This window comes from Gopherus flavomarginatus, chromosome 2 (genome assembly GCF_025201925.1).
Source record: "Gopherus flavomarginatus isolate rGopFla2 chromosome 2, rGopFla2.mat.asm, whole genome shotgun sequence".
NCBI lineage: Eukaryota > Metazoa > Chordata > Testudines > Testudinidae > Gopherus > Gopherus flavomarginatus.
The window spans coordinates 82,284,879-82,311,762 of NC_066618.1; the positions used below are offsets into that span (position 1 = coordinate 82,284,879).

At 40.8% G+C, this 26,884-nt stretch overlaps 1 protein-coding gene across 2 annotated transcripts in view; it reads left to right on the forward strand.

Annotated features, from left to right (window-relative positions):
* TMEM108 (transmembrane protein 108) overlaps positions 1–26,884 on the forward strand; it is a 342,003-nt gene that overhangs the window by 36,889 nt on the left and 278,230 nt on the right. For both annotated transcript variants that reach the window (XM_050938024.1, XM_050938026.1), the window contains exon 2: positions 15,039–15,121. The gene's annotated coding sequence lies outside the window, so the exon portion shown is untranslated. The remainder of the gene's footprint in view (positions 1–15,038; positions 15,122–26,884) is intronic.

Below are 26,884 nucleotides of genomic sequence, written 5' to 3' on the forward strand. Positions count from 1 at the left end.
GGTTGATGCTCAGACACTACAGCAGGGATCGCCAAACTTTGACACACAGCTCGCCAGGGTTAGCACTCTGGCAGGCCAGGCCGGTTTGTTTATCTGACACGTTCGCAGGTTCGGCTGATCGCAGCTCATACTGGACGTGGTTCGCCTCTCTAGGCCAATGGGGATGGTGGGAAGCAGTGCAGGCCAAGGGATGTGCTGGCTGCCCCTTCCCGCTGCCCCCATTGGCCTGGGACAGCGAACTGCGGCCAATGGGAGCTGCGATCAGCTGAACCTGCGGATGCGGCAGCTAAACTGGCCTGGCCCATCAGGGTGCTTACCCTGGCGAGCTGCGTGCCAAAGGTTGCCGATCCCTGCACTATAGTGATGACACCAATGTAAGAACCTTGATAGATAGACATAGCGTGTTCAACTGCCATATCATACTTTGCCAGCGTCTACTCACCTTCTGAGTGATCCTTCTGTGCAGACTAAGAGCCTAATTTCAATTTACATGAAGGCCTCTCTACACTGATCTGGCAGTGCATAAATTAGAAGCAGGCCCTAAGATTTAAAATTAACATTTCATTTGGGGATGTGTGCAAATTATATTGCACAGATGACAGAGCCTGGATTATGAAACATGTTTGAGCCACCTGATGTAAATGTGTGCTTTTGGTGTAGGGGCACGTTTTTCAAATTAAGACACTGCACTGTGTCTGCAATATTTTTTTGAACCTGCACTTGAGAACCTTTAGTCATGTGAGCAGTCCTTACTCATGCAAGTCATCCAGTTGATGTCAATGGAAATACATGTGTAAAATTTTTCCAAGTGTGGGCCTGCTTTTTGCAACTCTCAAGAGTACCTGGTTGTATTATATGTCATGGTAACTTGTAATATGAGTTCCCTACCTTCATGTATTCTCCTCCTCTCTGAACAAACACAAGAGAAAGAAACTGCAATTACTTCCTTCCCTCCTCTATAACAATTAGAAAGCAGTGACAAGCTGAATTTTCAGCATATGGAGCACGATGTTTTGACATGAATAATTTGAACCAAGGCAAATTTGCTGCAAAAAGTTGGCCTGAATCTAAAAAAGCACAAAACCAACATTATTTACGTGCAAACTACAGATGGATTATTATTTGTCTAGAATATTTTATCATTTATACACTTCCAGAAAAACTGTTCAGACGTTTTGGAATATTCCAAATTTGTCATTATTAGGGCTGTCGATTAATTGCAGTTAACTCACAGGATTAACTCAAAAAATTTACTGTGATTAAAAAACTGAATCATGATTAATTGCACCATTAAAAAATAGAATACCGATTGAAGTTTATTAAATATTTGTGGATGTTTTTCTACATTTTCAAATATATTGATTTCTATTACAACACAGAATACAAAATGTACAGTGCTTATTTTATATTATTTTTATTACAAATATTTGCACTGTAAAGATGATAAACAAAAGAGAGCATTTTGAAATTCACCTCATACAAGTACTGTAATGCAATCTCTATTACTCTATAACTTACAAATGTAGATTTTTTTGTTATATAACTGCACTCAAAAACAAAACAATGTAAAACTTTAGAGCCTACAAGTCCACTCAGTCCTACTTCTTGTTCAGCCAATCGCTAAGACAAACAAGTTTGTTTACATTTATGGAAGATATTGCTACCTGCTTCTTATTTAGAATGTCACCTGAAAGTGAGAACAAGTGTTTGCATGGTACTTTTGTAGCCAGAGTTGCAAGGTATTTACATGCCAGATATGCTAAACTTTCCTGCTTCAGCCACCATTCCAGAGGACATGATTCCGTGCTGATGATGTTCATAAAAAAATAGCATGTTAATTAAATTTGTGACTGAACTCCTTGGGGGAGAATTGTATGTCTCCTGTTCTGTTCTTTTTACCCACATTCTGCCATATATTTCATGTTCTAGCAGTCTCAGATGATGATCCAGCACATTGTTTGATTTATGAACACTGTCACTGCAGATCTGACAAAACGCTAAGAAAGTACCAATGTGAGATTTCTAAAACTAGTTACAGCACTTGACACAAGGTTTAAGAATCTGAAGTGCCTTCCAAAATCTGAGAAGGGATGAGGTGTGGAGCTTGCTCACTAGCTCCATTCCAGAAAAAAATGCATGTTCAGTGAGAACACAGTACAAGTTGGTTTTTTGGGAATTGTGAACCATTACTGCAGTCTTCAGAGGCAGGTATGTTTTGCTAGATAGAGTAATGTACTTGATTGAGGACGGGATCTCTCTTGTAACTAAAAAGCAACAATGATCAGTTTTAGAGACATTTTAAAAATCCCTTTATAAAACAAAATTGATTTTATGCATTTGAATTTTTCTTTGCCCATGATTACAGTTTACTGTACCACTCACTGAATTAAACACAGCATATAGCATGATCCTCACACGTTGTATATTTCAACTTGGATGTGTAACTAAAATGGTTTAAAGGCTTGATCCTGCACCTACTAAAGTTAATGAATTTTTTGCCATTGACTTAAAGGTGGGACTGAATTGGGCTCTACATTTGATAATGGTTCATTAATAGGTGGTATGCCAGGATGTAGATGTCATTTAATGAAATTAAAAATGAAGGTCATATAAAATAAAATTTACACTCTAATATTGAAATGCTAGTAAAAATGTGACATGCAAAATGCTATGGTAAATCCTATTTAAATCATTAAAATAAATACAGAAGCAGACTTTTTGTAATAATGTGATTTAATGAAAAATGTTTGATCTCAGCATAACAAATTCTACATATATATTACTCAAGTGACTTTAGGGAACTGTTCAGCATTAGGAAGTTTGCAGATATAAATATGAAATAATATTAAAATTCTCCATTTTTTCCCTAAAGGCTGGAAGCAGTACTGGCATTGAAATGCAAGTTCTCTCAGTGGCTATAATCTTTCAAAAAAACATGGCATATGATACAGATTACAAAAACGTTGGTTCTAAGCAGCTGAATCCAGAATTACCAGGTTATTTTTATTCAATGTACAGAAAACTACAAAGTCAGTGCACTCTTTACAAAATGTTAATTGCACACCTGTATGTAATTGCATGAGTTTTTGGAACCTTCATTCCCTCTGTTGGCTAAAGAACAGCAATTGCTGCTTGTGATAGGTTCTACTTATTCTGAAGGGTCTGGGACAGTTGAAGACATGGCTGAGGATGAAAGCCAGGGGACTGGTGAGGAAACAGTGAATGGACAGAACTCAGCCAGCCAGGATTCATTAGCCTTCAAGCATTCTAACCTGGAACACATACACCTCTACCTCAATATAACACGACCCGATATAACACGAATTTGGATATAACACGGTAAAGCAGTGCTCCGGGGAGGTGAGGGGGGGTTGCGCACTCCAGTGGATCAAAGCAAGTTCAATATAACGCAGTTTCACCTATAATGCGGTAAGATTGTTTGGCTCCCGAGGACAGCGTTATATCAAGGTAGTGTTGTATATGGAATAGGAAAACCGCTGTTGGGGCTGCTGGAAGGAGTTCACCAGTCAGGTTGATGGAAGAATCCTCTTGTGCATATTTTCTAAAGTTTTGTCCTTGTTCAGTGACACTTCATTTGTCTTCCTTTCTGAGGGGAGAACAGCTGAAAGGCTGTTTGATAATCTTCCTAAAAGAAGGGTTGCAGGAGACTGCTTGAGTTCTTCTTGAAGCAGAAAGGACTTTGGGGTTTGTTTCGGGAGGAGGGAGATAGGCTGGGAATAAGAACTGTATTTGGGACTTCTATTAGTGCCAAAGAGGCCATATTTCATTTTTCTTTCACCTCCCACTTAACAGAAGAGTATCCATGAAGTGGGACTATCCCAAATTACTAAACCTTTGGCTGGCTGTACTCTGGAGTTTTCCACAGCTATGATAGGACCTAGATTTGGGACAAAAATAAAGATATTTCATCTTGGTCTAATTTTTTCACTGATTGTTACCTGCTAGGCACGGTTTAGACTGGCAAAGTCCTGAAGAGTTTGCTGGGCAAGGCAGACAAGCTGGTGTGTCTGAGAGTTTTCACACAGCTTAGCGATAGCAAAAGTCTCACTTGCTGAGGCTGAGAGGGGTAACACAGTCACGCACAATTCTGGGAACCTCAGCAGATTGTCACATTGGCAGATGGTTTGGGGAAAATTTGGGAGTGAAAGGGTTTGGGGGTAATGCTGCAAAAAGTAACTGGGTGGGGGAAATCAGGGTGCGACCTGCATTCCTGTAGGTTGGCTGTTGGTGTCAAAGGTATGAACCACAGCAGCAGAGCATTTAAGGCAGTCAGAGTTGTAGGTAGGTGGTGACACAACCCCTTACTGTTCTGAGTTTAACCCCAAAGCATCACAGTTGTTCATGTTGTATGACTTGATGTATGTTTGGGTTTTCCATGCTTTGCACTTATCACTTATATTTCATGGGTGCTGACATGTTCAGTGCTCTACCAAGACAGTCCCTTCCACAATAATCTTACAAACAAAATCAGACACAAAATACCATCGAAATATTTAGGCCTCAGTTCAGAAAAAGCGCTTGAGCATGAACTTAAAGTTAAATATGTTAAGTGCTTTGCTGAATGGGGACCATAGAGATTAAACATAGATAGGAAGTGGAGGGCTTGATCCATGTTACTTTCCCATAATGTAACTTCATTGATTTCAGTGAAGTTACTCCAGATTTATATCAGTGTATGAGATCAAAATTAGGCCCCAAGTCTTCAAGCTACCAATGTTTTTTCTTAATATTCTTCAAAGATTAAGAAGAAACATTTTTTAAGTAGAGCTGGTCAATATAGAGTAAGGAACACTGACTAAAGCTTGTATACTGGGCAATTTGGTGGTTTTATGAATTTTTGTCCCATTAAAGTCATCTAAGTTATTATTTAATTTTGAAGAAAGTGTGCATTGGGAAGGTCCAAGAGAGCCTTTTTTAATGGCACATAGGATTGTAGGCACTCTACCCCGTCCACTCAATAAAGCATGTAGACTCCAGCTGAGTTTCATTTGGTCTATGGCATTTACTATGTTGATAAGAGCATAAAACCTCTCACATGAACAGCATCTCTGTTGGTTGTCTCTGACATTTCTCTGGGTAGCCAGGACTGTGAGTCATATGGTTACCCTTTTCCTCTAGCGAGAGGTAGCCTTGCCCATGGTGACTGGGTGTTAGCTCCCTAATGCCACCAGCCTATTAGCCACTCAAGCACCCTCCTCTGGGCTATGCCATCCCCATCTTCACCTTTCAGATTAATAGTAATCTGTTCCCCTGTCCCCAAGTCCTTTTGAAGTGTTCCTCCAGCCCCAGCACTGGCTACTCACAGAAATCCCAGATCCTTTGCCATAAAGGAGCCAGGTACCCCAGTTTTACCTTAAATCACCACACCTGTGTAAAAACAATAGAAGGTTTATTTAAGAAGGAATAGAGAGAAATAAGAGAGAATGATGGAAAGAAATAGTTACGATGCAAAATAAAATCATGAAATGCAAAGTAGGGCCTACACTTTCCTATCTAATAAAGTAAGATGCCTCCCGATTCCCTGCCAAAAGTTGAGTTTGTTGCAGAGTTGGTTGACTTTGCAGGAACTAGGATCCAAACTTTAATGAAAACACCCCCACTCCACAAGATGTTTCCTCAGAGAATGGACACAGTGCGCCTCTCTCCAGTCTTTTGTCTCTATTCAGAGACAGGGTGATCCCCTGTGTGTTGTAATACTCCTTTTTTATACCGCCATATGGTTTCGATTATTTGCAGTTGTCTCTGAAGGTTTTCCATTGAAAGTCTTGGGATGGAGCAAAGCTAGACAATTGAACCTTGCGTTACATCACTAGCCAGGGAGGGGTGACAATTCTCTCCTGCTTCCATGGGCCATCACAGAGACATATTATTCCTTGGTGACCAACTTTTACTTCAAGACTATAAATCAAACTTTCAGTATAGTTACATTATTCCTTAAATATTACCTGTACGTACATCTCACAATGATTGAATCTTGACAAGGTACAAGCTTTTGGTAGATACCTTACATGTTACTCTTTATGGATAAATATCTTGCAAGACATGTTTGGTGTAGTGAGTTTATTGGGTCTGAGGGAGTTGTTTGCCAAGGGACCTCTCTGTCAGTCTATTACTGCCCCTGCAGATTGAAAATGCACAGGGGTTGATCTTGACAATTCTACAATGTCTTGCTTATGGGTCAAGAAACAGTTTTCTAATGCTGTGACTTCACTCAGCCACAATGGCTATCAGACAGATGGAGATCTGATGCGCAAACAAAGCTTGAAACAGCAACATTCAGAAAATGTTCTTTTTTCTTTTTTAATGGCAGAAATGCATTTTTGGAAGTGTAGATGCACAGCCATGCCCAATGAGCATCTGTGAGGAATTTGAGATCACAGTTTGTCTTTAATCAAGGACTGAATTTAGTATTGCCCCTTCTTTCACACTTTTTGAAAGCGTGGATGTCTCTAGAGCAATTGGCATCTTTCTCTAACTGCATGTCTTTTGCCTGAAACCAGTGTTTGTGGCATGGGCTGCCAAGTAAGTGTGGGCTGTTTGGGTTTTTCTTTGTTTGTTTTTTAAACAGATTAGTGGCTGCCATAGCAATCCCATCCTTAGTTTAGGGTTTGACATAAGGCTTAGGAGCTGAGGGGAATAGCTGAAAATTGTAAATTTTTTTGATAAGGAATGTAATTCTTTCATGAACAGAGTTATCACACACGATTTGATTGATGCGATTGGATTAAGGAATCATGCTATATGCTAATACAATGCTGGCTTGCATATTAACCAATACCCAAGGAAGAGACACATTGTAATGTAATTGTATTACATATCTGCAACACTAAATTAAACTGTTTGGGTTTTTGTAGCACAAATTATTGACCTTATCCAAGCACTCAGTAGAGACTGTCATTAATAACATTACACAAACTCAGTAATTAATAGTACTAATAGTTATAGCATATCCATTAATTCCAGTTAAAAATACTGGGTTTAGTATCTCAGCATGTGCCAGAATCTCAAAGGAAATCAACCTATGAGACTTCAGTACGCTGTTTTGAGGATGCACGTTCTCAGGAATATGTTCCTGACAATGAGAGAAGGATGTAGTTAAGTGGTATTTATCCATACCATAAATTTAGCACACAGTTGAGGATTTTCTGATTAGGAGCTTCAGGAGCCAGTCAGCATGAAAACCAAACTACCATCCTCCCTCTGAAGAAAATTTTTCAGGTCAAGGCAGATGCCACTGTGGTGGGACACTCTTGCTGCTCTGTTTGTGGAGCTCCTTCTGGCCTTCGTATAGACTAACTGCAACTGAAGCATCAACACTCCACCCTATCTGCCATTCCAGTGAATGACAGCACTGCACATGTTTTAAAGGTTTTTATGTTTATACCTTGCTTACTCTCTCTGAGACCCACTCTCATGGGGCTCAGCATAGCAAAGTCTTGTGATTTTTACCGTGACTCCAGAGATTTTGGAGAGTGCTTTACCTGTCTCCCAGAAACAGGATGAAAGGCTACCAACTCACAGATATTCCTGTATTGGAAATGGCCACCATCTTCTATTACTATCAGTAAGACTGAAGCCAACAAGGAAGTGAATGGGAAGAGTGGGAGGCAGATTTAGGGGTTATAGTGTAATGGGTATAGAAGGTTGTGGAGGGCAGGAAGGCAGGCTGAGGGTGCAGAAGGTAGTGATGAGGGTAGGATATTGAGGGCCTGGAATAGCAGCTTCTCAAGCCTGGGGGAGTGGTGGGTAAGGGGCATCCCTTCTGATCAGCCAGGGGAAGGCAGTGTTGCCAACTCTCACAAACTGATTGTGAAGAGGAGTTGTCTTGACGGTATGGAGAAGCTCCTCTGATCCTGTGATTTTTTTTTTCAGGGCTTGGCATCTGGGCAGATGCCTGGCCACTGAGCCCTGCCTTCATGTATGGCCCTATAGCAGACAGAGGGTCCTGAGGCAGGGGAGGGAGGAGTTGGGGAAGTGGTGCTGCTTGGACCCATGCGGAGGAGAAACCTGGGGGAGGGTGGAAGGGAGTGGTTCTAGTAGGTCTGAGGTAGAGAAGTCCCAGGGCAGCAGGAACCAGAGATGTGGATCAAATGGGAGGGGAACTGCCATCCATCTATCTTAGCTGTGAGGAGAGGGTAAGTAGAGTGTCCATCTGAGCAGCCAGGGAGAGGTGTGCATTTTTGTGTGCATTAAGAACTCTTTAACCTGAAGTTCTCTCTTTGTCTCCATCTATCTCTCACACAGGCAGAGGAACAGAGGGGAGTTAAAAAGTCAAGACAAGAAAAAACACGATATAAAAAAAACCTCATGATTTTGGGAGCCAATCTCATGATTGTTAGAGGGTCTCAGCCATGATTTTTGATCTCTTGAGGTTGACGATACTAGGGCATACTATGATAATTTTGATAGTCCATTCATATCAACCCAGACATGTCTGTGTGACTCTCTCCGAGTCCCTTCATCACTTATTCTCTTGCCTCGGGAATAAGATTAATCCCTTCATAACAAGTAGGGAACAAAACGCAAGTGAGAGGGGAAACTGAGTCACACATACTTTTCATAAAAATAATCCAGAAATTCCTCATGTCCTCCACACTTGTTTGTACTTCTCCTTCTTAAGTATTGTTCTGATGATGGATCTGTTCTTTAGAGGACAGCTGTACAGTAGGTATAGAGAATGTTTAAAAACTATAATGCACATAATTCTCTGTAGAAGACATGGCACAACCATGGTACGGACCTTTGTATTACTTGCCATCTGCCACAATGAGAAGTGGATTTGGAGTGAGACAGAAAAAGCCAGAACCTCTCTGGGAATTCTTTATTTTCATGCATGAAGGGCACCCAACAGAATAAGGACCATGCTTTTGAAACCAGCACCCTTAAAAGGTTTTTTGTTTTTGCAGGAGCTGAAGTGGATTCTCTGCAGCTTCAGGTCTTCAGACCACAATTTGAGGACTTCAATAACTCAGACATAGGTTAGGGGTTTGTTACAGGAGTGGGTGGGTGAGATTCTGTGGCCTGCATTGTGCAGGAGGTCAGACTAGATGATCATAATGGTTCCTTCTGAGCTTAAAGTCTATGAGTCTATGAATCATTGCACCCTGTACCCTGTATCTTCCAAATACAAATGTTCAAACAATTCAGAAACATCTCAGCTCAACACAATGAAACAAAATAACTTACTGAAATGGGCTGTATAGGCAACAACCATTCTGGGCAAATGCTCAAGAAGCAGGCAGTTTTAGAAAGCCACTTAAAAATATCCATAATGAAATGGAATTAGTTGTTACTTTGTATGAAAGAACAGTGAGACCTAGGCTATGTCTACACAAGCACTGCGGCTACACTGTTGTAGTATAGATGCTCTCCACAGAGATGGAAAGGATTTTTCTATCGCTGTAGTAAATCCAGACCCCGCCTCACCCCTTCAAGAGGCAGAAGCGAGATTGATGGAAGAATTCTTTCTTCAACCTAGCAGTCTACAATAGGGCTTAGGTTGTCCTAATTATGGCTCTCTCAGGAGTGTGAATTTTTCACACACAACCCCACTGATGTAGCTAAGTTTTAGGCCTAGACTAGACTGTAATGAACAAGGTTAGTCAGAAATTCTGATGAGTAATATTTTGAGGAGAGAACTGAACATTAAAGATGGTCATCCTTTCTCACCAATAGAAAGGTTCAATCAACTAATCTATTGGTTCTTTTGTTTCCATATACACCGTCAGCACCAAATCCTGAGCATAAAGTAGTTCAACTTTGTGCAAAATGCCGCAATCTTGCAGAGATCTGGCCTTCCTCCAGCCTCTCACTACATTTAAAAGCAGCATTGTATACTCCTCATTCATGATGCCAGGATGGGCAAACACTCCAGGACACCATGCTCTCAAACTCCATTGACGCACAAAGGGGCACGTGTCTTGACCCTATCTGGTGTCACCTGTGGGGCTGCCGCAAAGATTTGTGAATTTGCAGGATTGAGCCAGATCTGGGAACGTCACTAAGTGATGCCAGGAGCAATGCCATTAACTTTGGTCAGTCTGGCTGGCATGACGGTCCTCAGTAGATTGTGTATTTGATAATGATGAATGGCTGATTTTGTTTCCTCTAATTCTCTGAATGCAGCACTTATTCGAACCCCTCAGGGGGTCACAAGGTTATTACATGGGGGGTTGCGAGCTGTCAGCCTCCGCCCCAAGCCCTACTTTGCCTCCAACATTTATAATGGTGTTAAATATATTAAAAAGTGATTTTAATTTATAAGGGTCACACTCAGAGGCTTGCTATGTGAAAGCGGTCACCAGTAGAAAAGTTTGAGAACCACTGGCTTAGAACTTTCATTCGGGGATAGCTTCAACATTTTCAAAATCCTACTGCTGGAACCTTTTAAAATTCCACAGTGCCAGAACATATGAATAGCATCTCCTATCTCAGATGCAAGTTTCCACATGCCTTTGTCACTGTAAACTATAAGTGATAGTACCCAGGCAGTAAGTTATAAGATGATGAATGGAATACAAAATAAAACTAATACACATAATGACATGTGGAAATATACAATTGAGCATGTGGATTTTCAAAAATGAAAAAATGTTTTGCATAGTTTGTATGTAAGGTAAAGATGAAATACACAACAGCTTGATTAATGAAAGATTTCAAATAGGACCAAGAACCAGTCATAGTGGTACTCCATTACATACACAGATTCCCTCCTCACTTGCACCCCTGCATTTGTCCCAGGTTTTTGGCACCACTGTAATGATATTGTAAAATGAAATGTTACTGGGATGACATTTTTCAGCTGGAGGCTACTGTAATAATCATTAATTAAAATAATGGAAAAACAGAGATAATGAACCCAACTGCCTTCTTACACCCAAGCAACCAGAATTCTTTTTCTCAACTAATCAGTAACTCATAGGCCCAAAGCTGCAGTCCTGTCACAGGTCAAACTCCCATTTAGGATGCCGACATTTTCTCAAAGAACTTTGCAGAAGTTGAAGACCAGAGATTGTGCAATAATTGTCAGCTTACTTACTGCTTTTTCTTTGTCCATGTTTTTTTGTTTTGTTTTTGAGCTGGGCTTGGCTTCAGAATTGCCATAGTTTAGCCTCTTTGGTAGAGGCATTAAAGATCGTGCTCAGTAAAGAGCAAAGGGATTCTCTCCTTTGGCTTTAAATCAGCCGCAAGGGGCAAGAATCCATTATACAAGCAGATGAGTGGAGCTTGTGCATGTGCAATTAGCAGGTATGATTATGCAGCTAGATGAAACTCAATTAGAGAAGATGGAGCATTTTTTCCCTACAGTTTTCAGACTGCTTCAGACTGAGAGATGGCCCTATCCCTGGTTGGCATAATATTATGAAAGCCTCTCACTGCCTCAGGAGCCTGGTGAGTTTTTGCCTTGGCTAATTATTGCAGTTTAAGATCAGTTGGTAATAAACAATAACCAGAGAAACTAGTGTTAACTTATCTGCATCAGCGGTGCATTCAGGCGACTAGTTTTTGAGGAAACAGCATCCTTAGTTATTAACTTTTTTATCCATGACCAAGACAAATCTTGATCTTGACTTGCACCCAACGCACGTTCAGTAACACATGGGGTGTGAATCATTGCAATGTGTGGCCCAGAGTATTGATTTTTACTAAATGCCGTGACCTTGACATATGAGATTTGAGTTCTTAAGGGAAAACTCTTAATAAATGCATATCCTCTTTATTCTTGGTCCCCTAAGAATAATTGGCATAGCCTTCAGCATTTTGTTCCCTACAGCCAATCATAGGTTTCTATGTCAAATCTAATACTACTCCATCTCAGGGGCCAGCTCTGCCCTCATTTGCATGAGGGCAGCTTCCTTTGATTTCAGCAGATGTTACACCAAAGCACATGAAGATCAAAGTGTGGCATTGGTATCTCTAACCCCTTTGGTTGGGGGAGAAAACTGGTTTGTGAAATTCCAGTTTTTAAATTAGAAGTACAGTAGAATCTCAGAGTTATGAACCCCTCAGGAATGGAGGTTGTTCATAACTGTGAAATGTTTATAACTCTGAACAAAATATTATGGTTGTTCTTTTAAAAGTTTACAACTGAACATTGACTTAATACAACTTTTAAACTTTATTATGCAGAAGAAAAATGCTGCTTTCCCTTTATGGTTTTAGTAGTTTACATTTAACACAGTACTGTACTGTACTGTATTTGCTTCCCCCCAGTCCCATTTCTGCTGCTGCCTGATGGTGTACTTCTGGTTCCAAATGAGGTGTGCAGTTGACTGGACAGTTCATAACTCTGGTGTTCGTAATTCAGAGTTTGTACTGTAATCTCACCACAAGAACGCTAACATCACTTGAGACCTATCACTGCTCACTGTTATCTGCATCACTAATGACTAGTGATGAAGTAATCCACATGATTAGGCCTAATGCTGTTCTTCTTAAGAGGCTTGTTTTGGGAACATATCATTTTACTGCCTTTATCTGGTATCTTTTGTGTGGATTTGCCAAAGGAAGCCCAGATCTACTGACCCTTAGGGCACGCTGTACGACATGTCCCAGGTTTTTCACGGGGTGAGGTTGAAAAGTTATGAAATGGAGAGGAATGAAGTTTATATGGGTACAGTGAAGGATTTCTGACCTATCAAGTGTCTGCTTGCATTTTAATTAACTGTACAGTGTCTAGAGACCAGGATAGGCATTTCCTATACATTTGGAATATGAATAACTAAAATGATGAAAAAAGCATAATGTACAGGTCACTAGACATAAGATCACAACAGAGCTGTCCTCTGCTCTGTCTTTGGTTTTTCTTTTCCCTGAAGCTGCACCATCTCAAACTGTGATCTCAGCCAGTCACACAAGCTAAGTTCACATATAAAAAAATGGCTGTAATGGTCCAAAACACATCAGTAGTACTACTGCAAGAGTAGTCTTGGGCCATTGCCGTAGAATAGGATAGCTAATTTGCTTATCACAATATTTGAGATTCTTTCAAGACCAGCTTGTGAGCTTGTGCTTTCATTAGTATTTCGTTATCCTTACAGGGTCTTGTTACCTGGTTTCTACATAGTGGCTATATGAAATAGGAGCCCATTCAAAGCCCAGTGAAGTCAATGTGAGTCTTCCCATTGACTTCAATGGGATTTGAATCAAGACCTTTATGATCAGGATCCAATTCCCCTGTTCAAGTCTATGTGTGGAAAGCAGCCACGCAGGACAGATGTGGGTTGGAAGCCTGGAAAGGGATGGAAGAACCAACTCTATGACATTGTCTTCTCTAGCCCAGATTGTGCAGGAGCCCCAGCCATGGTACATGTGGGGTATGGGCAGATGAGACAGGACAGGAAAGGGCAGGGGTTGTGAGGGGGAGCTACTCTGTGTGACTGTCCCCCTTGGCTTTCCCCATCGTAATGTAGTATTGACACAGCTTGGATTATCTTATGTGGTGAACAGCTCTGCTGTTTGAATCCCCTATTGTTTCGGGACAACAGTAACTGGGAACTATGTGGAAAAGCAGAGTCCCCAAAGAAAGTGCCTTATAAGGATCAGACCCTGTGTATCCATTTATTTAATAAGCCAAGTCATTTTAGTTGATATATTACATTTTAATGCATTACTTAAAATATGGTTCATGTTCTAAAATTAAACAGCCTGGGGTTATCATAAGATAGGAGATAAAATATTCATTTCTTTATAATTACAGAGTTTATGGATTAAATATAAAAGGTTGAAACCTAGTAGTGCTGGATTTGGAAAGAAATCATATTATAGGGATAGACATGACCATGTGAATAGTTTCAAAATGAAAAATGGGCTCTAGAGTAGAGTGTATAAAGTGCTTCCTTTTTTATTTTAATACATGTGTATTTTGTGTATTCAACTTTTTTCTTTGTAAAACAAGTAAACTAGTAAAGTCCTTTAAAAGACATTAAAGGAAATTTCCTTGTGAAATGGACATTGGAGTTAACACAGTTCAAATATATAATATACTTTTAAAATATGGTGATTTCACAAAAATATTACAATAAATAACAGATGTCCAGAGAGCAATTGCTGTACAAACCCAAACACATTCTAGGTCCATCTGCTGTGTTATTCCACATATAATGTTTTTTGAGGCCATAAACAGGCCAGTAATCTGTGCTAAGTGACAGCGTCACACCTTCCTGATAGACCTCTGCACCTTCATCAGGCATCTTAGATACCTAAAGTATGGTCAGAATGTGCAGCTGGGAGCTACAATGGTCAGACAATGTTATGAGAGAACAAAGGAACTGCTCACCTTTAAACTAGGGACAGCTGTGTTCTAGCCAGGGCCGGTGCTTCCGCCGCCGAAGTGCCCCAAAGATGCAGAGCGGAAGGACTGCCGCCACCAAATGCTCAGAGGAGGAACGCTGCTGCCTAGGGCAGCAAAAACCCTGGCACCGCTTTTGGTTCTAGCTATGATTTACTAGCAGAGACTGTGGCACTGAGGTCCACAGAGCTGATGGCCTCTGGAATGTAGGTTTCTGATCTTTGTGACCGTAAAAAAATTATAACATGATGTTAGATTGGAAAAAATAATATAAGAAACCAATTCAAATATCACTTAAAATTGAGGTTTTCATCATAACAGCACCTACAGCTATAGACAAAGTCAACAAATAAAACTGATGTAAGTATAACCCCAGTTCCAACTTCTGAAGTGGTCATAAAAGAAAGGGATAAACTCAGAAGAGCATAAAGAAACAGAAATTACAGAATGCTCCACTCTGCAGCTGCAAATTTTTTCCAGATCTCTCTGGGACAGTTTAACACTTTGCTACAACAGACAAATAGAGTTGTTAGCAAGTCTTAAAGAGCATAATTATTAAATGAAAATAGATCCCTCCCCTTCTCAGCAAATAATCAGGGACCAGGCTCTGTTTACCTTTGCAATGTTGGTGCAATTACATGTTCACACTGGAGGTGCCTGAGATGGTTATCACTCAGTGCCTTTGAGATATTTCTCTTTATTTATTTTATTCCTTTTTCTCCTTTAGTAACTGGTGTCAGAGCTGCTGGGTCAATTTTGTATCCTCCCTCACATCAGAGGAGATGACTCTTGCCCTCCGGTGAGGTCCAGGTGAGTGCTCACCTATTAATGTATGGTTATTTGAGTGGGAACTTTACCTACAGTAAGACTTTTTTATTGTATTATTATAACATTTTTATTCTTTTTACAGCACCCAAGAGTATGCTAGGTTTTTTATAGAACAGACAGAGACATGGTCCCTCTCCCAAGGAGGCCTTTATTTGTAAGGTATCTTGTCTTCAGTGAGGTTCTGAATTGGTGCAGGGTCCCACACTGGCAAATCCAGTTGCAGGATAATGATCTCACTTTAAACATGATGCAATCTGTTAAGGATTGGAATAGGATGAAGAAGGTCAAAAGATACAGCAATAAGACAATATGGTTACTCAGTTTAACCATCTTAGTGGTTCAATCAAGTAGGGTTTTTTAATTGTCTCAGTTCTTCTTGCAACCAGGTATCCAGTCAATTGCATTCATGCAACCTCTGTTCATTTCAGTAAGTGTTACATGTCTGCAAATAATGGAATGATCAAGCCTCTAATGCCTTATTATACCTTTGCATTAGCTTAATTTTTTAATTAAAATTTCAGTCTTAAAAAAGACCTACCGAACTCTGGATCAGTGTCAACTCTGATTTAAGCAGGTACAGCAACAAGATTGATTGCAGTGGAACAATCTGCTTATGCTACCAGTAATTTTTATTCTCTCTATATATTTTGTACATTAACTCAACACTCTTAATTCTACTACCAAGTGAAGTGAGGTACAGTGAAACTTTTCACAGGAGGTTGCTGCAGAGTATCTTCTCATGTACTAAATAAAGTTTTGTTCCTCCTTTTCTGGAATATTACCTCCATCAGGCAACCAATTTTTGTTCCCTAGAGTGGTCGCTTAATACAGATCTCGCTGTATTTGATTTGTGTGTTTTAAATAATAGTTGCTATTTTGTGAGCTCTAGGTTCACTTTAGCTGTGAAAATACAAAGAAAAACATCTCTCACAAACTATCAGATTAAATTATTTTTGGAAAAAGCAGATGGAGGTTCTCTATGTAAGCTTGAAAATACATAACATATTTTAAAATATGTATAATATGAAGACAAGTGATCTATTATGCATGCTTTCAAAACGTTTCAGTGCAAGCAGTACAAAAGTTTGGGAAATCTTGTGTGTGTGTTTGTAGACCTGGGTGGTGTTGATCATACCTCATTTGCTTCTCTCCTTTTCTGCTCTTTTATTATTTACTCCTTCTTTAGAAGTATTGTTTGGAGCTCCCTCCTTTTAAAGCTTTTATCTGGGCTGGTTGTCATACCTATGCAAAGCAAAAGCACACAGCCCCATGAGCATTTGGGGTTAGATTTGTTTTGCAATTAATAGTGATTTGGTATTTAAAATAAGGGTTTTGGGGCAGGGGTTGCATTTCAAGCTTCAGACAGACCCAGTGAATATCAGCTGTATACTTTTTCCATACTTCAGATGGGGTCTTGCAAACATCATTTCCCACTATAGTTAAAGGATGAAATACCCACAGTAGGTGGACATCTCAGTATAGCCAAGCAGCTCTAAGAAAAAAGAACAGGAGTACTTGTAGCACCTTAGAGACTAACAAATTTATTTGAGCATAAGCTTTTGTGGGCTACAGCCCACTTCATCGGATGCATAGAATGGAACATACAATGCGGAGATACATATACAACTCCCACCTTTTCATTTTCTCTGTATGTGTATATATATATCTCCCTACTGTATGTTCCATTCTATGCATCCGATGTAGTGGGCTGTAGCCTACGAAAGCTTATGCTCAAATAAATTTGTTAGGCTCTAAGGTGTCACAAGTACTCCTGTTCTTTTTGCGGATACAGACTAACATGGCTGCTACTCTGAAGCTTTAAGAAAGCAACTCTGCAAATCTGTAGGTCTTTTTTCATGGGGACTCATACAATCTTCATGCGTTCCCATGTGGAGGTCAAAAGCATTTCCAGTGAAGACGGTTCTAGCTATTTTCACATGATACAGTTTAAAGTGCAGGATCTTGTTTGATGAATTCATATCAGATAGTTACTTGGGTTACTTAGTTAAATTGGGTTACTTAAAATGCAGAATAATTAAAATAATATCAGACGTAGCCCTTTTCAAAGCTGCTGTTGGCTTGTCTCTTTTTTTGATCTGTCTTGAATTAATATATTAGCTGAAGTGGAAATAACCAGCTATATTCACTCAGTTACATGTATCCTTCCATGTCTGACTTTTTACAGTAGCTGGATTTAATTGTGACTGGATATAGACTTTCATAGATTATAAAACCAGGAAAGACCATTGTGATAATCTAGTCTGACTTCCTATATAACACAGGCCATAGGATTTCCTTGAATTAATTCTTGTTTGAACTAGAGCATATTTTTTAGAAGAACATACAATTTTAAATAAAAATTTTCTAGTGATAGAGAATCTACCATGGTAAGTTGTTCTCTTGGTGAATCACCCTCTGTTAAAAATGTGCACCTTATTTTTTAGTTTGAATTTGTCTAGCACAATTCCAACCACTGGATCTTGTTAAACTCTTGTCTACTAAATTGAAGAGCCCTCTATTATCAAATTTCTGTTCCCCATCTAGGATTTATGGACTGTGATCAAGTAATATCCTTAAGCATTTCTTTGTTAAGCTAAGCAAATTGAGCGCCTTCACTAGAAGGCAGGTTTTCCAATCTTTTAATCATTCTTGTGGCTCTTTCTGAACCCTCTCCAATTTATCAACATCCATCTTGAATTGTAGACACAAGAATTAGACACAGTATTCGAGTACCAATCTCACCAGTGCCAAATACAGAAGTCTTTACCGGGTATTTCTTTATTAGAAACACACTCATTCAATGATGATTCTCCATTTAGCTAAATTTCTGGACCTATCAACTACTCAGTTTTTAATCTGTTTAATATGTGCCATGTTGATTTTGTATCATTTTGGTTTCTTAATCAAAATATCACGTGGTACCTACCAAGTCATATGCTTTACAGAAGTCTAAGTATGTCACATCAACATTGTTACCTGAATCAGCCAAATTTTCATTTCATAAAAAATGATAGTTCCATTTTTAGCCTGGGATAGATGTCAGGGTCATCCTGTGTACCTCATGATACCTGGGTTATCCTGTGTACCTTTTAAAAAATATTGGCATAACATTAGCTCTCTTCCAGTCTGCTGGGCCTTACCCAAGTGATCCAAGACTTATTGAAGATTAACATTCCTGATCCAGAGAGCTCCTCAAACAGCCTTTTTTAAAAACTCTTGGGTGCAAGTTATCTGGATCTGCTGATTTAAGTGGCTAGCTTTAGTAGCTGCTGCTTAACATCCTCCTGAGTTACTGTTGTAATGGAAAATATTTCATCATCATATGGTATGTCTTTTTCCCAAGTACAGAACAGATGTATTGATTGAATACTTCTGACCTCTCTGTATTATTATTGGGAATTCTATTTCCATCTAGTAATGGACCAATACCATTGTTAGGATTTCTTTTGTTCCTAATATACTTGAAAAACTCCTTATTGTCCTTAACTCTAGTGGCCATAGATTTCTCATTATATCCTTGTTTCCCTTAGCACTTTTTTTTTGTTACAGTTCCGAGCTTTACATTCATTACTATCGATTTCCCCTTCTTCCATGTTTAAAAGCATTCTTATAGATGTTTTTCACTTTTCCTATAAGCCAGATTGTTTTCTAATCAGTGTGGCCTTCTTTCTCATTTGTGGGATTGTGACTTTTTGAGCATCTAATAAAATGTACTGAAACATTTCCCACTTATCATTCACTTTCTTCTTGTTTAAATTCTTTCTCCCCAACTGATCTGACTCATAATTTTTTCTCATCTTTGTGAAATTGACTCCCAGCCTATGTTACCCGCCGCCTGTGAGAGACAGGAAATTTGTCATAGAAAAGCCCTGGGACAAGCCAACTAAGGAAGCAGCTCAGGCTAAGGTTTTTGTATTTGTTAAGTATAGTCCTGCCTCAAGGCTTTGTTACTTCAGCTAGAATAAAGGCATAGCCTAGGAAGGGGATACATTTTGTACGTTACCTCTGTGTGCACACATGCATGTGAAACAGTGCAAGGTCTTCCCTGATTCATTTAAACTAAGAAAAGTACAGTGCTTGTTAATACCACTCTGACCTAGAGACCAGGACATTTCCTCCTAGCCAGCAAATCAATGGCAACAGGTTTGACCAGGAATCTCTGCTATCATTGGAGATGAGTATCTTTGCCTGATTTATCTATGTAGGAGGGATGGATTTGAATCTTTAACAATGTACTCTATAGTGTTGCCAACTTTTGTGATTTTTACCAAGAGCTGGTGTTTTTTTCTTAAAAGCCCAGCTCGTGCAATTGTGTTGTTCTGTGGCAATCTCATAATTTCTCTTTTATAAAATAAATAATATGTTTCTAGCCCTCAGGCTAAATGGTTGCAGAGAAGAGCTGAAAAACATGACCCAACGATATCCTAAAGACTCAAAACCCAGAAGATAGAAAAAATGGACCCCAGATTTATTATTTATTTTAAAATCTCATGATTTTTACATGAATTTAATGTTTTTGAGGTCTGATTTATGATTATTTTTTGAAGGTTTGGAATTGGCAATACAGAATCTATCATGCTGGTGTTTTATCGGCCTTGCCAGCAAAATGGACAAGACCATTTAGTGGTACTCTTCTTTGTTTCTCTGGTTTTCCATTCAAGATGCTCACATCATTCTACAAGTTAAATAAAGTTAAACATTTTTCTTAAGTCAAGTTTTTATCTCCTTTGAGTAGGCATTTGAAAAGAATGGTATTTCCACAAACATTACTTACTGTGCACCTGATCCTTCCATGTACACCTGTATAAACTAGAGGGTAGCTGACTGGACGTCTGCAAAGAGTTACACAAGGTATAAATAAGAGGAGAATCAGATCTTCCCCTTAATCTCCGGTGCGCTGAAGAGGAAGAGAGTTTAAGGCGACTCTTCTCCACTGGTGAAAATAGTAGGGTGGACTTCTGCCTAACATGGGGTTGATTTTTAGAGAGGTGAGATGTCTAGCTAAGTGGAAATGGCCAAGTCTGTGAGCTCGGGAGTGTATCCAGTCCTGCCTGAGTAACCTGTTGTGCACGCTGCGGTCGGGTGCAAATGCTAACCAAGAATGCAAGCTGGTCCTGTTGAAGCAGCAACAAAGTGCACTATGCAGCACATCTTACCTGCAAGTCCTTACAGAATCCCTGCAGCATTCCTGCTCCCCACACACAGTAACAGCTGGGGCAAGATTTGGCCCTATATGTGCATCAGAAATAGAAACAAAACATCCTTTTGTTAATTAACTAGTAAAAGTACAACTGTGAAAACAATGCGTCGAAAGCTGTAACAGCAAGAGGGAAAGGGTTGCACTATTATTTTTATAAGATTCCCTCCCCCATACCCCCTACACAGACCCTTGCTAGTAAGCTGCTGCTGTTTATCTTAATGCTGACAGTGTGAACAGGAAATCAGATGTCCTCCATTATTCATGAGGGGGAATGGAAAGTAAATATTGTTTTTTAGCATTAAATTGCTCATTCGTAGAGAGGTTCTATTTTTGGATAGTGTGGTATCAAGGAATAAATCCAGCTCCTTTCCCAGCTTAAAGCACTAGATTCTACCGGTCTAGAATGTGTATTATTTCCTCTATACCCTCTGATTAGTTTCCCCTTTGCTCTCTTATTTTAATATATGTATTTATTTATTCCCCATTCCTGGAGATCTAAAAAATGAAACTCAGGTGCAGTTTGAGGATGAGAGGAGAAATAATGGGCCATACACCTCCTCTCAGTTACATGGATATAAAAGGAATAACTGAATTGAAATCAATGGCATTTCACTGGTGTGAGAGCAGAATCAGGCCCATTGAGTTCCATTGCGTGATCCTTCAAGTTAGCTTTCTGCCAGGAATAGGGTGACCAGACAGCAAATGTGAAAAATCGGGACGGGGCTGGGGGGTAATAGGAGCCTATATATGAAAAAGACCCAAAAATCAGGACTGTCCCTATAAAATCAGGACATCTGGTCATCCTAGCCAGGAATCCAGTACTGTAATGTATGTAAAGATAGAACGCAGGGGGGCAGGGGGAAGGAAAGGTAATATATTTTATTGGACCAACTTCTGTTGGTGAGAGAGACAAAGCTTTTGAGCCACACAGAGCTCTTCTTCTGCTCTGGAAAAGGTACTCTGAGTACCTGAAAAAGGGCACTGTGTGACTCTAAAGCTTGGTATTTCCTAACCCATCTTGTCTCTCTAATATTCTGGAAGCGACACAGCCACAACTACACTGCATAGGATAGAACACCGATAGTCATCTAGATCTGTTATACCTGTGCTCAGTAATAGCACCAGGTTTCCCATTGCCAGCATCTAAATATTAGACCATAATAGAATCTGCTGCTTGAGTTGTTGCCATTGCAAATCTGTTACCTTTGATATAAAGGAGAAAATAAAATGTGACAGTAAAGAGGTTATGTGCCTTTGGCCAGCTTTAAGGAATTTTCACTTAACAAGAAGAGACAGTCTTCCCACTCCCACCTCAAATGTTGATTTTTTTTTTTCTTCCCCAGTGTCACTTTTAAAGACTTATTTCCCGCATGACAGTAGGAGGACTAGTCCTTTGTCAAAGAAATAAGGAGGACTACCCTTCAGTGTGCTGCAGGCTGCTTTCCTCTTTGCTGTGCAGTGGAACTGCTGGTCGGTCTGCAATCAGTACAAGACAGGGCGTATTTACATTGCAGAAGGAAGAATTTTAAAATGTGTTGATGGCCATTAACCCTAAAGAAACAGCATTTCCATTTAAGTACTAGCCTGGAGTCTTCTCTCTCTTAAAAAGCTGTGGGAGGTCTGAATACACTTGTTAAATGTAGAAGGGAAAAAAGCTCTCTAATCTTGAATACTTTCTGGGGATGCTGATGTAAATTCAAAGAGAAGGTCCTGTTTTTTAAAGGTCAGGGATGTAACCCCCCTCCCACCATGCTGTTTCCATTTTTAATTTGCTTGACTGATGCTGGCTTGCTGTTTTCCAAATGTGTTGAGTATTGATCCCCTACCTTTTATCTCAAAACTTCCCCTTTCTCTTCCCCTCAGGAAGTAGCTACAACAACAACAGCGCAGCTACAATTGGGAAGGTGGCTACTGAAGTCATAGGGTTACCGCCAACAAATGCTGGCTATCAGAATGCATTATTACAAGGATGATATTTATCTGTCTAGCTGCAGACTTGCCAGATCTCCTACTTCCAGTGGGAAAGCCAGTCATTATCTAACTGAGTACTCCTCTTTCAAGTCCTGGATTAATAGTGTCATCAACTCTCGATTTAAATCACAGTCCATCCAGTCACTTAGGCTATATCTACACTAGGCATCTTTTAGCGATACAGATGTGCTGCTCAAAAGTGTGCAGTGTAGCAGCTGTTTGTCGGTAGGAGAGAGCTCTCCTGCTGATAAAGCGCTGTTCACACCAGCGCTTTTTGTGAGAGGGGGTGACAAACGTTTTGCTGATGTAAGTCCAGTGTAGACAAAGCCTCTGTCAGGCACAAATTAAGGGCAAGTCCGCACTTAAAATGCTGCGCTGGTGCAGCTGCACCACTGGAGTGTGTCGATGAAGATGCTCTAAGCTGATGGGAGAGAATTCTCTCATTGCCGTAGTTAATCCACCTCCCAGAGAGGTGGTAGCTATGTCAATTAGAGAAGCTGCCCTGCCAACATAGAGCTTTCTACATGGAGGGTTAGGTCGGTGTAACTATGTTGCTCAAGGGTGTGGATTTTTCACAGCCCTGAGCGATGCAGTTATACCGATATAGGTCTGTAGTATAGACCAGACCGTAAACAATATCTTTGGATCCAGGCCCCATCAGCAGTGAATTAGAGCAGAAGAAAACAGGGTCTGCTGTGCCTAGCCTTGACGGAGAAAATACTGAGGCCATGTCTACATCTAAAATTTTACAGCGCTGGTTGTTACAGCTGTATTAGTACAGCTGTATAGGGCCAGCGCTGCAGAGTGGCCACACTTACAGCAACCAGCGCTGCAAGTGGTGTTAGATGTGGCCACACTGCAGCGCTGTTGGGCGGCTTCAAGGGAGGTTCGGGGAACGCGAGAGCAAACCGCGGCGAAGCTGGTCTCCTTCTCCGGTTTGCTCTCTCGTTCCCCGAACCCCCGAGCAAGCAGGTCTCCTTCCCCGCGGTTTGCAGGGTGGTTCGGGGAACGCGAGAGCAAACCGCGGCGAAGCTGGTCTCCTTTCCCGGTTTGCTCTCGCGTTCCCGAACCACCCTGCAAACCGCAGGGAAGGAGACCTGCTTGCTCGGGGTTCGGGGAACGCGAGAGCAAACCGGGAAAGGAGACCCGCTTCGCCGCGGTTTGCTCTCGCGTTCCCGGAGCCACCCAGCAAACCGCAGGGAAGGAGATCTGCTTGCTCTGGGCTCCGGGAACGAGAGAGCAAACCGGGAAAGGAGACCCGCTTCGCCGCGGTTTGCTCTCGCGTTCCCGGAGCCACCCAGCAAACCGCAGGGAAGGAGATCTGCTTGCTCTGGGCTCCGGGAACGAGAGAGCAAACCGGGAAAGGAGACCCGCTTCGCCGCGGTTTGCTCTCGCGTTCCCGGAGCCACCCAGCAAACCGCAGGGAAGGAGATCTGCTTGCTCTGGGCTCCGGGAACGAGAGAGCAAACCGGGAAAGGAGACCCGCTTCGCCGCGGTTTGCTCTCGCGTTCCCGGAGCCACCCAGCAAACCGCAGGGAAGGAGATCTGCTTGCTCTGGGCTCTGGGAACGCGAGAGCAAACCGGGAAAGGAGACCCGCTTCGCCGCGGTTTGCTCTCTCGTTCCCGGAGCCACCCAGCAAACCGCAGGGAAGGAGACCAGCTTGATTACCAGAGGCTTCCTCCTTCCACGGAGGTCAAGAAAAGCGCTGGTAAGTGTCTACATTGGATTACCAGCGCTGGATCACCAGCGCTGGATCCTCTACACCCGAGACAAAACGGGAGTACGGCCAGCGCTGCAAACAGGGAGTTGCAGCGCTGGTGGTGCCCTGCAGATGTGTACACCTTCAAAGTTGCAGCGCTGTAACTCCCTCACCAGCGCTGCAACTTTCTGATGTAGACAAGCCCTGAGCCTTTTGAGCAACACTGGTCCCCTGCAAGCTTGTTGATGAAAAGGCAGTTGCCGAAACCTTACACACTGTGGGCCAGATCTGAGGCACTGCTGTTACTTGGAGTCATTCCATTGATTTCAGTGAGCTACATGGATTTACACCAGTGGAGAATCTGGCCCTGTAAGTCCCCCTCAGTACACTTTTGCTTACTGGAGGCTTTATGTGAGTGTCTGCTAGAAGCGAGTTTGCTTTAATGTTATGTTTAACTTGCCTGGGCCTAAGCAATTCTGTAACATACAGCCAAATGCTTTGTGTGTTTGGCATATATACATAACGAGCGGACTATGTTTTGATGAAGCAGTTATGTGCTATTACCTTATTGCTGCTGGGAAATGTATGGGGAAATTATTTCTAAAATATCTGTTTAAAAAAAAACCTTAAAAATAATCTTTGTGTAAATTTGAGAGAAACCATTTCACTAATCTTCTTAACAATACCCCGGCCCTCCCAAAGCCACACTCAGAAAATGCATGCGAACTGCCTAATTCTGTGCTCTTTCAGTCTCCTTTTCAGGTTCATAGATTGGAATGAGAAATCAGGTTGTTTGTCATATGGAAGAGAAGTTCCATTGATTGCCATTACTGTCATTCTGATTATGCACTTTTGCTTCCGTAATGTGAAACTATGCTGGATTCCACGGTAGGATTTTTTTGACATATCACTTGTCCTTTTATGCATACATTAGTTAGTTTCAGGAATGTGCTAAAATATCAGATTCATAATATTGCAAGATAAAGGAAGTGATTGAGCTTTGTAATATTAGTAAATTCCTAGTCTACTCAAACGCACCCATAATTTAGATTGGATACAGAGTTGCTGACTGAAATCGGTATATACATTTTCACTTCAGACATATGCTGTCATTTATTCTCCAGATGTACGCAGTTCATTCAGCTGGCTCCATCGGCTTAACAAATTGAATCAGACACTAAAGCAATGCCCCAAAACAGGTATGTGTAACCATCTAGATTTGTAGTTTATTGACAGGAATGAGATAGAGAATATCAGTTCAAGTATTGGTGATATTTATAGCAATTATATTCAGGGCTGGCTCCAGGAGGAGAGGCGGCATTCCGTCCATTCTTGGGGCGGCACAGTCCAAGCAGCTTTTTGTTTGTTTTTTCGCTTGGGGTGGCAAAAATGGGAGAGCCGGCCCTGATTGTATTCTGCTGTAAATTATAATCTTCCTACATTTCAGGTTCTTATGCAATTCCCAGACTAGTGTTAGGCTGATTAGCTTAAAAAGTAAGCTACTGGGATGTTAAAAAGTCTTGAAATAACTTTTGAAGCCTGCGTAACATCATCATGTCATAACCTTCCCCCCACTTTTTTGAAGTCATATGACTGTTTCATAGCCAACCAAATTATTTTGGCTTTGGCTATTGAAAGGTATTTTGTCCTGACTTTTCGAAGGTAAATGCCTGAAATTGGGCACGTATTAGTTAGGCAAGAAAAAATAATACCCCTGAGCTTCAGTTGTGCTGTGCACCGAAAACTTGCATGGTTGTTGGGCAACTCTGAAAAACAGGCTACTGATTTAGATGCCTAACCGTACGCATCCTAGAGTGAAAATGTTGGTTCCTCCCCACATGCTTGGTCTTGTAGTTCAGGAACAGTTTAAGCGCGTAGGCTCTATTAGAAGGAACAACATGCTCCTTTTTCTGTAAGTCCTTCATTGTTAACTAGGCCAAGCTCTCATTTCATGTAGATGCCCTACACCTTTTGCCAGGAGGCAGGCAATAACAGTACCATATGTCAAATTTGTAATGTTCCCAGGTGGTAGGTAAATGATTTCGAAATACAGTAACAGATTTGCAAAACAAGCTACAGATTTTTTGCTCTCAGAGGGAAAAATACTTCCTCGGATAGCTCATCTGTGTAGAAGACTGACCTTGCATCTTGAAATGCTAAAATTAAAACATGGCTGAACAAATCACTAGTTAATTTAGGGGAACAATCCTTCACAGCTAGCAAGATGTACTGCGTGGGCTAATAGGTCTCTTCTATTTCTAACTTCTATGATAGTAATATCCTTCAATTTTTAAAACCTTGTGCTACCTAATAGGGATCAGAGAGCACCCTCTAAAAGTCACATTGGAAAAAATGGGTGGGATGTATATGTATGGTGTGTGTATCTATCTAAACTATGTAGCAGATGTCAAAGCTATTTGAGAAAGCATTTTATCATTCACCTTTGAGCACTGCACCTGCCATCTGCCAATTAATCCATCTCCTTGGGATTTATTCTAACATTCCAAATCTCCCATTTAAGAAAAACATCCAACATTCCCACTTCTGTCCTCAAATGTTAACACCCTCTTTTATTCCACAACCCCCTTGCATATGCTCCCATCCCTTCCTTCTGAGCCTTGAGACTGGTAATGGCTCTTCTAGCCATATAAATGTCATTTCAAGTCTGATCTCTTTCAGTCCTACAGGGCTAGAAATGAGAGCTTTATACCACTGGAAAGAGAAGATTCCTATCTTCCCAGTGACGCACACAGCATTCATGACAGGCCCTTCCATGGCTAGAGGCAACAGACTTAAAATTCATGACATTTTTACAAACAGTAAAACTGAGCCCTGTACAGCTGCACTAATTAGGTAATGCACCTGGTGTTACAG